The sequence below is a fragment of the Scyliorhinus canicula genome, chromosome 2, assembly GCF_902713615.1.
Source record: "Scyliorhinus canicula chromosome 2, sScyCan1.1, whole genome shotgun sequence".
Lineage (NCBI taxonomy): Eukaryota > Metazoa > Chordata > Chondrichthyes > Carcharhiniformes > Scyliorhinidae > Scyliorhinus > Scyliorhinus canicula.
The window spans coordinates 22,912,395-22,924,670 of NC_052147.1; the positions used below are offsets into that span (position 1 = coordinate 22,912,395).

Genomic DNA, 12,276 nt, shown 5'->3' on the forward strand with positions numbered 1-12,276 from the left:
CTAGTATTTGATTTTACTTTCTCACCCTCCATCTGTATTTTAAATTCCACCATATTGTGATCGCTCCTTCCGAGAGGATCCCTAACTATGAGATCATGAATCAATCCTGTCTCATTACACAGGACAAGATCTAGGACCGCTTGTTCCCTCGTAGGTTCCATTACATACTGTTCTAGGAAACTATCGCGGATACATTCTATAAACTCCTCCTCAAGGTTGCCTTTACCGACCTGGTTAAACCAATCGACATGTAGATTAAAATCCCCCATGATAACTGCTGTACCATTTCTACATGCATCAGTTATTTCTTTGTTTATTGCCTGCCCCACCATATCGTTACTATTTGGTGGCCGATAGACTACTCCTATCAGTGACTTTTTCGCCTTACTATTCCTGATTTCCACCCAAATGGATTCAACCTTATCCTCCATAGCACCGATGTCATCCCTTACTATTGCCCGGATGCCCGGAAACGTATTTCCTAAGAAGTTTCCTCCTTCATTCTAAATTGATGCATTTGAAAACATGCTTTGATACTGCAGTGAATTCAACTTCCAAGACGGACTGTTATGACCACCTTGATTGTTGATCAAGTGCATTATTGTAGGGATGTAGCTGAACTAGTGACCTCATATAATGATGCAGCAAAGACTTTAAAACCTGCAGAGCAGGTGGGAATAGACTTTCAGACTTTTCTTTGCAACTGCATTTACAGGCAACCTAGTGAAAAAGTGAGCATTAATGAAGCCATTGGATTGTCTGAAAGACGAAGTGGTCCACTAATGTCCGATGGTGAAAAAGATCTGCTGTCTTTATGCTGTCTGGTCTGAAACGCCAGTCTAACACTAACATGGCTAACTCTAAAATGTCCTCTCAAATGGCATAGCAAGCCAATTAGTTGTGCCAAACCACCACCATTAACAGACTATATTGTCCAGTGGTTCAAGCAGGTGGTCTCCTACCACATTCTCAGGTCAACTGACACAGGCAATGAATGCCAGTTCTGACAACAATGCAAGATGCCAGTGAATGAATAAAACATTTTTCAATCCTATCTAAAATATTTTCTGGGAGGAAGATGCATTCTAAACAATAAGCTTTGACTAATGCTTAAAGAATTGCACATCAGCAAACTGTTACGTTTCTCTCAATTCATATTTCTTAGCAACTCACCTCATAACAATCCTGGTCTACGATAATTCTCTTTTAGTACCACGGGACATAGAGTCCAAGAACCATAACACTGGCACTTACAGGAGATACAAGCAACAGATAAACTATGCAGGAAGGGAGTTAAGAGAAGGTCGGGGTGATTATAAGGTCACTTAACTTTCACTGTCATACTTCATGAAGTTACATAAATACAATTACTTTTCAGCCTTTGTTTGATTATAACACAATCAAAGGTGATGCATCATAAACCAAAATAGCAAAATTCCAATAATTTGTAGTCATCACTAGTCCTAAGAACGCATTAGTGCCATGTTCAGCAAAATATAGTTGGTTTTGATTTCACAGAACAACTTACTCAGTGCAAGTCTGAATTTAATATCACTTGAAGTGACATCACAACAGTCATGACATGGTCTTTATGATGTGATGCTCTTCTGTCTCCCAATCACAAATTGCTCACCAAATTAGGATGCAAAGGCAGATTTATAACAGTATTTGAATATAATCATCTACAGACAAGCATCAGAGAAAATAGATTAAGCAAAGAATACAATCTATGGTTTTGGGTGAATTTTTTTTCAAACAAACATTAAAAGAACATTGAGGAGGGAGTACTTCTCTATATGACAAAAAAAAAACACAAACTCAACTGTTTTGCATAATGGTAGAGAATCTACTCTTCCCATGACATAACATACATTAGCTGATGAGTCCAAACTATTAACTAGCACTGCTGATTGCATTCTATCTGATCACTAAAGCCTGTCTTTTTCAGGAGCATTCACTGTTAGTACTGCCAGCTAGATCAGTTTGTATCGCATCGGCTGACCAGCTCTCCCGTGATTCCAGCTGCTGAACCTGCACAGAAACAGCACAGATAGCCATTCAACCCATCCTGCCTGTGCTAGCCTCTTTACCCCAAAAACTTGTGATTTGTCATTTTCAAATAGGTATCCAATTCCCTTTTGAAAGTTACTACTGAATATGCTTTCAGATGGAGTCTTCCTGATGATAAAAAAAATAACTGCCTATTGGCTTCACAAGCTTCCCGCCAATGGAAATAGTTCTTGTCATTTACCCACTTCATCATTCTGAATCCCTCTAGTAAATTACCCCTCAACATTCTCGGCTCCGAGAACAAATTTCTCCCATTCTTTCAGGTAGAGGGAGCCTAGGTATTGATTTCCAAAGGAAGTGCACATGGACCTCATTCTATTAAATGGATGGCAAACACTAAATACTTAGTTATTAAAGATGAGATCGCAAAGTACTTGGAAGTGCATGGTAAAATAGGACCGAGTCGGCACAGCTTTGTCAAAGGAAACCTGTAGAGTTCTGAGGAGGTAATAAGGAAGTTAGACAAAGGAGAACCAGTGGACGTGATTTATTTAGATCTCCAGAAGGCCTTTGACAAAGTGCCGCATAGGACACTGTTAAATAAGTTAAAAGCCCATGGTGTTAAGTGTAAGATCCTGGCATGGTAGAGGATTGGCAGAAAACAGAGTGGGGATAAAGGGGTCTTTTTCCGGATGGCAGCCGGTGACTACTGGTATGCCTCAGGGGTCTGTGCTGGGACCACAGCTTTTCACAATATACATTAATGATCTGGAAGGAGGAACTGAAGGCACTGTTGCTAAGCTTGCAGATGATACAAAGATGTGTAGAGGGACAGGTAGTTTTGAGGAAGCAAGGGGCTGCAAAAGGATTTGGACAAGCTAGGAGAGTTGGCAACGAAGTGGCAAATGAAATACAATGTGAAAAAGTGTGAGGTTATGCACTTTGGAAGGAGGAATGGAGGCATAGCCTATTTTCTAAATGGGGAAATCAGAAGCACAAAGGGACTTGGGAGTCCTTATTCACAATTCTCTTAAGTTAATGTGCAGGTTTAGTTGGCAGTTAAGAAGGCAAATGCAATGTTAGCATTCATGTCAAGAGGGCTAGAATACAAGGCCAGGGATGTACTTCTGAGGCTGTATAAGGCTCTAGTCAGACCCCATTTGGAGTATTGTGAGCAGTTTTGGGCCCCGTATCTAAGGAAGGGTGTGCTGACCTTGGTCCAGAGGAGGTTCACAAGAATGATCCCTGGAATGAAGAACTTGTCGTATGAACAACGGTTGAGTACTCTGGGTTTAAGGACTCTGAGTACTCGTTTGAATTTAGAAGCATGAGGGGGGATCTTATTGAAACCTACAGGATACTGTGAGGCCTGGATAGAGTGGACATGAAGGGGATGTTTCCACTTGTAGGAAAAACTACAACCAGAGGACAACATCTCAGACTAAATGGACGATATTTTAAAACAGAGATGAGGAGGAATTTCTTCAGCCAGAGGGTGGTGAATCTGTGGAACTCTTTGCCGCAGAAGGCTGTAGAGGCCAAATCACCGAGTGTCTTTAAGGTAGAGACAGATAGGTTCTTGATTAATAAGGGGATATGGGGTTATATGGAGAAAGCAGAAGAATGGGACTGAGAAAATATCAGCCATGATTGAATGGCGGAGCAGACTCGATGGGCCGAGTGACCTAATTCTGCTCTTATGGAATGGATGACACAATGTCTGCCTTGCTTTACCAGTCCCAGTAAACATCCTGAAGACAATGAGCGAGTTGGGAAACTTTCTCACTGCCAAGTTGAAACTAGCAAGAACCTGGGAGTGGTCCCTGAAGTAGCAAAGGCGTAGGGGCAGCTACATCAGGCACCCAGATTGACAACCCTCCCACCCACCGCTGGTAGGGGACACCTGCACAGCCCCCAACCCCCAGTGCGGTGACAGCAATTCCCCCAGCATGGGAGCAGCTTCACCCACTCCATCCATCACCCCCATATCTGCATGGAGACAGCTACACCCTCCACGTGATGGAAGGGGTTATCAACAGTGCTATCAAGCAGCACTTACTGAGCAATAAAGTAAAGTCGCCATAGTCCCAGATGACTGACCACATGCTGTTTTCCCCTTCCTGAGTAGGAGAGTTGACTGGTGGTAATTTAACCAGAGGATCACCACAGTTCAGACGAGGGGCAAGGTTGAGAAGATGGGTTTTCATGAATAACCTCAGCTGATACGGGAATTTCACCCATGCTGTTGGCCTCGCTCTGTCCACCCACTAAACGTCTCAGACGTTCAGTATGAATTTCGCCAGGGTCTCTCAGCTCCTGATCTCATTACAGCCTTAGTTCAAACATGGACAAAAGAATTGAACTCCAGAGGTGAAGGGAGAGTGACTGCCCTTGACATCAAGGCAACATTTGCTCGAGTATGACATCAAGGATCCCCTAGTAAAACTGGAAGCAAATGGGAATCAGATGGTAAACTCGCCACTGGCTGGAGCCATACCTGCCATAATTTGCCAGGGCAGCACGGTAGCATTATGGATAGCACAATGGCTTCACAGCTCCAGGGTCCCAGGTTCGATTCCGGCTTGGGTCACTGTCTGTGTGGAGTCTGCACATCCTCCCCGTGTGTGCGTGGGTTTCCTCCGGGTGCTCTGGTTTTCTCCCACAGTCCAAAGATGTGCAGGTTAGGTGGATTGGCCATGATAAATTGCCCTTAGTGTCCAAAATTGTCCTTCGTATTGGGTGGGGTTACTGGGTTATTGGGATAGAGGGAGGTGTTGACCGTGGGTAGGGTGCCTTTCCAAGAGCCGGTGCAGACTCGATGGGCCGAATGGCCTCCTTCTGCACTGTAAATTCTATGATAATATAATGGAAGATGGTTGTGGCTATTGAAGGTCTGTCATCTCAGCCCCGGGAGATCATTGTAGGAGATCCTCAGGGTGGTGTCCGAGCTGCTTCATCAATGACCTTCCTTCCAACACAAGGTCAGAAGTGGGGATGTTCGCTGTTGATTGCGCAATGTTCAGCACCATTCCTGACTCCTTAGACACTGAAGCAGTCCATGTACAAATGCAGCTGGACAATACCCAGGCTTGGGCTGACAAGTGGCACCTGCCACACAGTGACCATCTCCAATAAGAATCAAACTATCACCCCTTGACATTGAATGGTATTACCATCGCTAATCCCCCACTATCAAAATCCTGGGGGTTACCGTTGACCAGAAACTGAACTGAACTAGCCAGTATAAATATGGCCACAAGTGCAGGTCAGCGACGAGTTATCCTGCGACGAGTAACTCATTTCCTGACTCCCCAAAGCCTATCCACCATCTACAAGGCACATGTCAGGAATGTGATGGACAACTCCCCACTTGTCTGGATGAATGCAACTGTAACAACACTCAAGAAGCTCAACCCATCCAGGACAAAGCAGACTGCTTGATTGGCACCGCTTCAACAAACATTCAAACCCTCCACCACTAGTGCACAGTAGCTGCCATGTGTACTATTTTCAAGATGCATTGCAGGAACTCACCAAGGCTCCTTGCAAACCCAAAACTACTACCATCTAGAATCACAAGTGCAGCAAATGTATGGAAACACCACCATCTGAAAGATCCCTTCCAAGTCATCACCACCTTAACTTGAAAATATTTGCTGTTCCTCTACTGTCGCTGCATCAAAATCGTGGAATTCCATCTCTAACAGCACAGTGGGTGTACTACAAAACATGGACTGTAGCAGTTCAAGAAGCCAGCTCACCACCATCTTCTCAATGACAATTAGGGGGTGGTAAGTAAAGTGTTGGCCTCGCCAGTAACACCCACATCCCGTTAGAATTAATTTTTTGAAAACGGTGCAACCGTTGATACCCCTATCACCACTCCCAGTGCGGGGGCATCTCAGCCATCCTCCTCACCTCCAGCGTGGGGGCATCCTGGCTCATACCTCCCCCAAGCAATGGGATATCTCCCTCCTACACCCACCCCCCAGCAAAGGGACAACCCCCCCCCCCCTCCAAAGCACAAGTGACAGCCCCCTCTACCACCTCAGCCCTCACCCACCCCAAGCATTGGGCCATCCCCTTCCTTCTCTTCACCAACCCCAGCATAGGGACATCCCCCACCTTCTGTTCCCCCCCACACACCCAAAACAGAGGGACATCCCCCTCCTCCTCCACCCCCAAGCACAGGGGATATCCCCCTCTATCCACCTCCCCGAAGCATTGGGCCACCACCCTCCTTCTCTTCCTCCCCCCAGCATAGGGGCATTCCCCCATCCCCAGCATAGGTACATCCCCCTTCTGTTTCCCCCCCCCTCAAAACATAGGGACATCCCCCTCCTCCTCTACAGCAAGGGGACATCGTCCTCCCCCCCCCCCCTCAAAACATAGGGACATCCCCCTCCTCCTCTACAGCAAGGGGACATCGTCCCCCCCCCCCCCCCTCAAAACATAGGGACATCCCCCTCCTCCTCTACAGCAAGGGGACATCGTCCTCCCCCCCCCCCCCCCCCCCCCAAGCACAGGGGATAACCCCCTCTACCCACCTCCCCAAATATTGGGCTAACCCTCTCCTTCGCTTCAACCCCCCCCCCCCCCCCCAAGCATTGAGCCACCCCCCTCCTTCTCTTCCTCTCCCCCCCCCCCAGCATAGGGCCATTCCCCTCCTTTTCTTGCCCCCCAACATAGGGACATCCCTCTCCTTCTCTTCCACCAACCCCAGGATAGGGATATCCCGCACCTTCTCTTCCCCCTCCCCCAAACATAGCGACATCCTCTTCCCCCCCCCGACTTTTACAGCAGAACTGGGGCAGGCCAGCAGCACGGGTTCAATTCCTGTACCAGCCTCCCTGAACAGGCACCAGAATGTGGTGACTAGGGGCTTTTCACAGTAACTTCATTTGAAGCCTACTTGTGACAATAAGCAATTTTCATTTAATTTTTCACGTCCCCCTCCTTCTCTCTCTCTTCCCCGTCCCCCAGCAGAGGGACAACCCCTCCTCCTCTACTCTCCGCACCCCCCCCCACCCCGCCCCCCCCTGCAGCAATGGGAAATCCTCCCCTCCTCCTACCATAGGGACACCCCTCCTTCTCCCACAACCAGCATAGGGAAGTTACCATAGGATATCCCTATGCTCGAGGGGGCATGGTGCAAGAGAGGGAGGGGGCATGTCCCTTCTCCACCCCACACCCCCCCCCCCCAGCACATGGACAGACCCCTATACCCCCCCATCTCTAACCCCTTCCCCCACCACCCTCATCTCTAACCCCTCCCCCCACAACCCTCATCTCTAACTCTCCCCCCACCACCACCCTCATCTCTAACCACCCTCATCTCTAACCCTTCCCCCCACCACCCTCATCTCTAACCCTTCCCCCACCACCCTCATCTCTAACCCTTCCCCCCACCGCCCTCATCTCTAACCCTTCCCCCCACCACCCTCATCTCTAACCCTTCCCCCACCACCCCATCTCTAACCCTTCCCCCACCACCCCCATCTCTAACCCTTCCCCCACCACCCCCATCTCCAACCCCTCCCCGCACGACCCCCTCATCTCTAACCCCTCCCCTCACCGCACTCTCATCTCTACCCACTCCACCCCCCATCTCTACCCTCACCGCCCCCTCATCTATACCCCCTCCCCCCCACCTCTACCCCCTGTACCCCTTCCTCCACCACACCCCCTCCATCTGTCCCCTTTCACCCGCCACACCCCCATCTCTACCCCCTTCCCCCCCACCACACCTCCATCTCTACCCCCCACACCCCCATCTCCACCCCCTCCCCACCACACCCCCATCTCCACCCCCTCCCCCACCACACCCCCATTTCCACCCCCTCCCCCACCACACCCCCATTTCCACCCCCTCCCCCACCACACCCCCATTTCCACCCCCTCCCCCACCACACCCCCATCTCTACCCCCCTCCCCCACCACACCCCCATCTCTACCCCCTCCCCCACCACACCCCCATCTCAACCCCCTCCCCACCACACCCCCATCTCTACCACCTCCCCACCACACCCCCATCTCTACCACCTCCCCCACCACACCCCCATCTCTACCCCCTGTACCCCTTCATCTGTCCCCTTTCACCCACCACACCTCCATCTCTACCCCCTTTCCCCCCACCACACCCCCATCTCTACCCCCTCCCCCACCACACCCCCATCTCTACCCCCTCCCCCGCCACACCCCCTCCATCTGTCCCCTTTCCCCCGCAACACCCCCATCTCTACCCCCTTTACCCCCACCACACCTCCATCTCTACCCCCCCCCACACCCCCATCTCTACCCCCCCACACCCCCATCTCCACCACACCCCCATCTCTACCCCCCTCCCCACCACACCCCCATCTCTACCCCCTCCCCCACCACACCCCATCTCTACCCCCTCCTCCACCACACCCCCATCTCTACCCCCTCCCCCACCACACCCCCATCTCTATCCCCTCCCCACCACACCCCCATCTCTACCTCCTTCCCCACCACACCCCCATCTCTACCCCCTCCCTGTCATCTCTACCCCCTCCTCCCCCCACCTCTACCCCCTTCCCCCACCGCTCCCCCATCTCTACCCCCTCCCCCACCACACCACCATCTCTACCCCCCTGCCCCCACCACCTGTACCCCTTCCCCCAGGCACCCCCATCTGTACCCCTTCCCCCAGGCACCCCCCATCTGTACCCCTTCCCCAGGCACACCCCATCTGTACCCCTTCACCCCCAGCTACCACCCCATCTGTACCCCTTCCCCCAGCCACCACCCCCCCATCTGTACCCCTTCCCCAGCCACCCCCATCTGTACCCCTTCCCCAGCCACCCCCTCCATCTGTACCCCTTCCCCAGCCACCCCTCCATCTGTACCCCTTCCCCCAGCCACCCCATCTCTACCCCCTCCCCCCACTGCTCCCCCATCTCTACCACCTCCCCCCACCACTACCCCCCTCCCCCCTATCTCTAACCCCTTCCCCCACCACCTGTACCCCTTCCCCCAGCCACCCCCATCTGTACCCCTTCCCCCAGCCACCCCCCATCTGTACCCCTTTCCACAGCCACCCCCCATCTGTACACCTTCCCCAGCTACCACCCCCCATCTGTACCCCTTCCCCAGCCACCCCCCCCATCTGTACCCCTTCCCCAGCCACCCCCCCCATCTGTACCCCTTCCCCAGCCACCCCCCCATCTGTACCTTCCCCCAGCCACCCCCATATGGAACCCTGCCCCCAGCCACCACCCCCCATCTGTACGCCTTCCCCCAGCCACCCCCCCATCTGTACCCCTTCCCCAGCCACCCCTCCATCTGTACCCCTTCCCAGCCACCCCTCAAACCTGTACCCCTTCCCCCAGCCACCCCCCATTTGTACCCCTTCCCCCAGCCACCCCCATCTGTACCCCTTCCCCCAGCCACCCCCATCTGTACCCCTTCCCCCAGCCACCCCCATCAGTACCCCCTTCCCCCAGCCACCCCCATCTGTACCCCTTCCCCCAGCCACCCCCATCTGTACCCCTTCCCCCAGTCACCACCCCATCTGTACCCCTTCCCCAGCCACCACCCATCTGTACCCCTTCCCCCAGCCACCACCCCCCATCTGTACCCCTTCCCCAGCCACCCCCCCCATCTGTACCCCTTCCCCAGCCACCCCTCCATCTGTGCCCCTTCCCCAGCCACCCCATCTGTACCTCTTCCCCCCAGCCACACCCTCCCATCTGTACCCCTTCCACCAGCTACCCCCTCATCTGTACCCCTTCCCCCAGCCACCCCCCCATCTGTACACCTTCCCCCAGCCACCCCCCATCTGTACCCCAGCCACACACCCCTCCCCATCTCTATCCCCTCCCCCCACTGCTCCATCTCTACCCCCTCCCATCACCCGCCCTCTTCTCCCCACCACCACCCATCTCTACCCCCCCCCCCCCCATCTGTACCCCTTCCCCCAGCCACCACCCTCCACCTGTACCCCAGCCACACTCCCTCCTCCCACCGCTCCACCATCTCTACCCCCCTCCCATCACCGCCCTCTTCTACCACCATCTCTACTCCCCTCCCCCCACCATCTGTACCCCTTCCCCCAGCCACCCCATCTGTACCCTTACCCCAGCCACCCACCATCTGTACCCCTTCCCCAGCCACCCCCCCATCAGTACCCCTTCCCGCAGTCGCCACCACCCATCTATACCCCTTCCCCCAGCCGCCACCCCCCCAACCTGTACCCCTTCCCAGAGCCACCCCCCATCTGTACCCCTTCCCCCAGGCACACCCCATCTATACCCCTTCACCCCCAGCTACCACCCCATCTGTACCCCTTCCCCCAGCCACCACCCCCCCCCATCTGTACCCCTTCCCCAGCCACCCCCATCTGTACCCCTTCCCCAGCCACCCCTCCATCTGTACCCCTTCCCCAGCCACCCCTCCATCTGTACCCCTTCCCCCAGCCACCCCCATCTCTACCCCCTCCCCCCACTGCTCCCCCATCTCTACCACCTCCCCCCACCACTACCCCCTCCCCCCATCTCAACCCCCTCCCCCTATCTCTAACCCCTTCCCCACCACCTGTACCCCTTCCCCCAGCCACCCCCATCTGTACCCCTTCCCCAGCCACCCCCCATCTGTACCCCTTTCCACAGCCACCCCCCATCTGTACACCTTCCCCAGCTACCACCCCCCATCTGTACCCCTTCCCCAGCCACCCCCCCATCTGTACCCCTTCCCCAGCCACCCCCCCATCTGTACCCCTTCCCCAGCCACCCCCCCATCTGTACCTTCCCCAGCCACCCCCATATGGAACCCTGCCCCCAGCCACCACCCCCCATCTGTACGCCTTCCCCCAGCCACCCCCCCATCTGTACCCCTTCCCCAGCCACCCCTCCATCTGTACCCCTTCCCCAGCCACCCCTCAAACCTGTACCCCTTCCCCCAGCCACCCCCCATCTGTACCCCTTCCCCCAGCCACCCCCATCTGTACCCCTTCCCCCAGCCACCCCCATCTGTACCCCTTCCCCTAGCCACCCCCATCAGTACCCCTTCCCCCAGCCACCCCCATCTGTACCCCTTCCCCCAGCCACCCCCATCTGTACCCCTTCCCCCAGTCACCACCCCATCTGTACCCTTCCCCAGCCACCACCCATCTGTACCCCTTCCCCCAGCCACCACCCCCCATCTGTACCCCTTCCCCCCACCCCCCCATCTGTACCCCTTCCCCAGCCACCCCTCCATCTGTGCCCCTTCCCCAGCCACCCCATCTGTACCCCTTCCCCCCAGCCACACAACACCCATCTGTACCCCTTCCACCAGCCACCCCCTCATGTGTACCCCTTCCCCCAGCCCCCCCCCATCTGTACACCTTCCCCCAGCCACCCCCCCATCTGTACCCCAGCCACACACCCCTCCCCATCTCTATCCCCTCCCCCCACTGCTCCATCTCTACCCCCTCCCATCACCGCCCTCTTCTCCCCACCACCACCCATCTCTACCCCCTCCCCCCCCCATCTGTACCCCTTCCCCCAGCCACCACCCTCCACCTGTACCCCAGCCACACTCCCTCCTCCCACCGCTCCTCCATCTCTACCCCCTCCCATCACCGCCCTCTTCTACCACCATCTCTACTCCCCTCCCCCCACCATCTGTACCCCTTCCCCCAGCCACCCCATCTGTACCCTTACCCCAGCCACCCACCATCTGTACCCCTTCCCCAGCCACCCCCCCATCAGTACCCCTTCCCGCAGTCGCCACCACCCATCTATACCCCTTCCCCCAGCCGCCACCCCCCCAACCTGTACCCCTTCCCAGAGCCACCCCCCATCTGTACCCCTTCCCCCAGCCACTCCCCATCTGTACCCCTTCCCCAGCCACCCCCCATCTGTACCCCTTCCCCCAGCCACCCCCATCTGTATACCTTCCCCCAGCCACCCCCCATCTGTACACCTTCCCCCAGCCACCCCCCATCTGTACCCCTTCCCCCAGCCACCCCCCATCTGTACCCCTTCCCCCAGACACCCCCCATGTACCCCTTCCCCCAGCCACCCCCCCATCTGTACCCCTTCCCCCCAGCCACCCCCCCCCCATCTGTACCCCTTCCCCCAGCCACCCCCGCATCTGTACACCAGCCACCCCGCATCTGTACCCCAGCCACCCCCCATCTGTACCCCTTCCCCCAGCCACCCCCCATCTGTACCCCTTCCCCCAGCCACCCCCCCATCTGTACCCCTTCCCCCAGCCACCCCCCCATCTGTACCCCTTCCCCCAGCCAGCCACCCCATCTGT

The 12,276-nt window shown here is 55.0% G+C and overlaps 1 protein-coding gene across 3 annotated transcripts in view; it reads right to left on the minus strand.

The window, feature by feature from the left end:
* Positions 1 to 12,276, minus strand: part of vrk1 (VRK serine/threonine kinase 1) — a 93,288-nt gene that overhangs the window by 78,611 nt on the left and 2,401 nt on the right. Inside the window, exon 1 of one of the 3 annotated variants that reach the window (XM_038774684.1) lies at positions 1,174 to 1,508. The exons of the other annotated variants lie outside the window; for them this stretch is intronic. The gene's annotated coding sequence lies outside the window, so the exon portion shown is untranslated. Of the gene's footprint in view, positions 1 to 1,173; positions 1,509 to 12,276 lie in introns of those variants that run through there. 3 annotated transcript variants of the gene reach the window in all.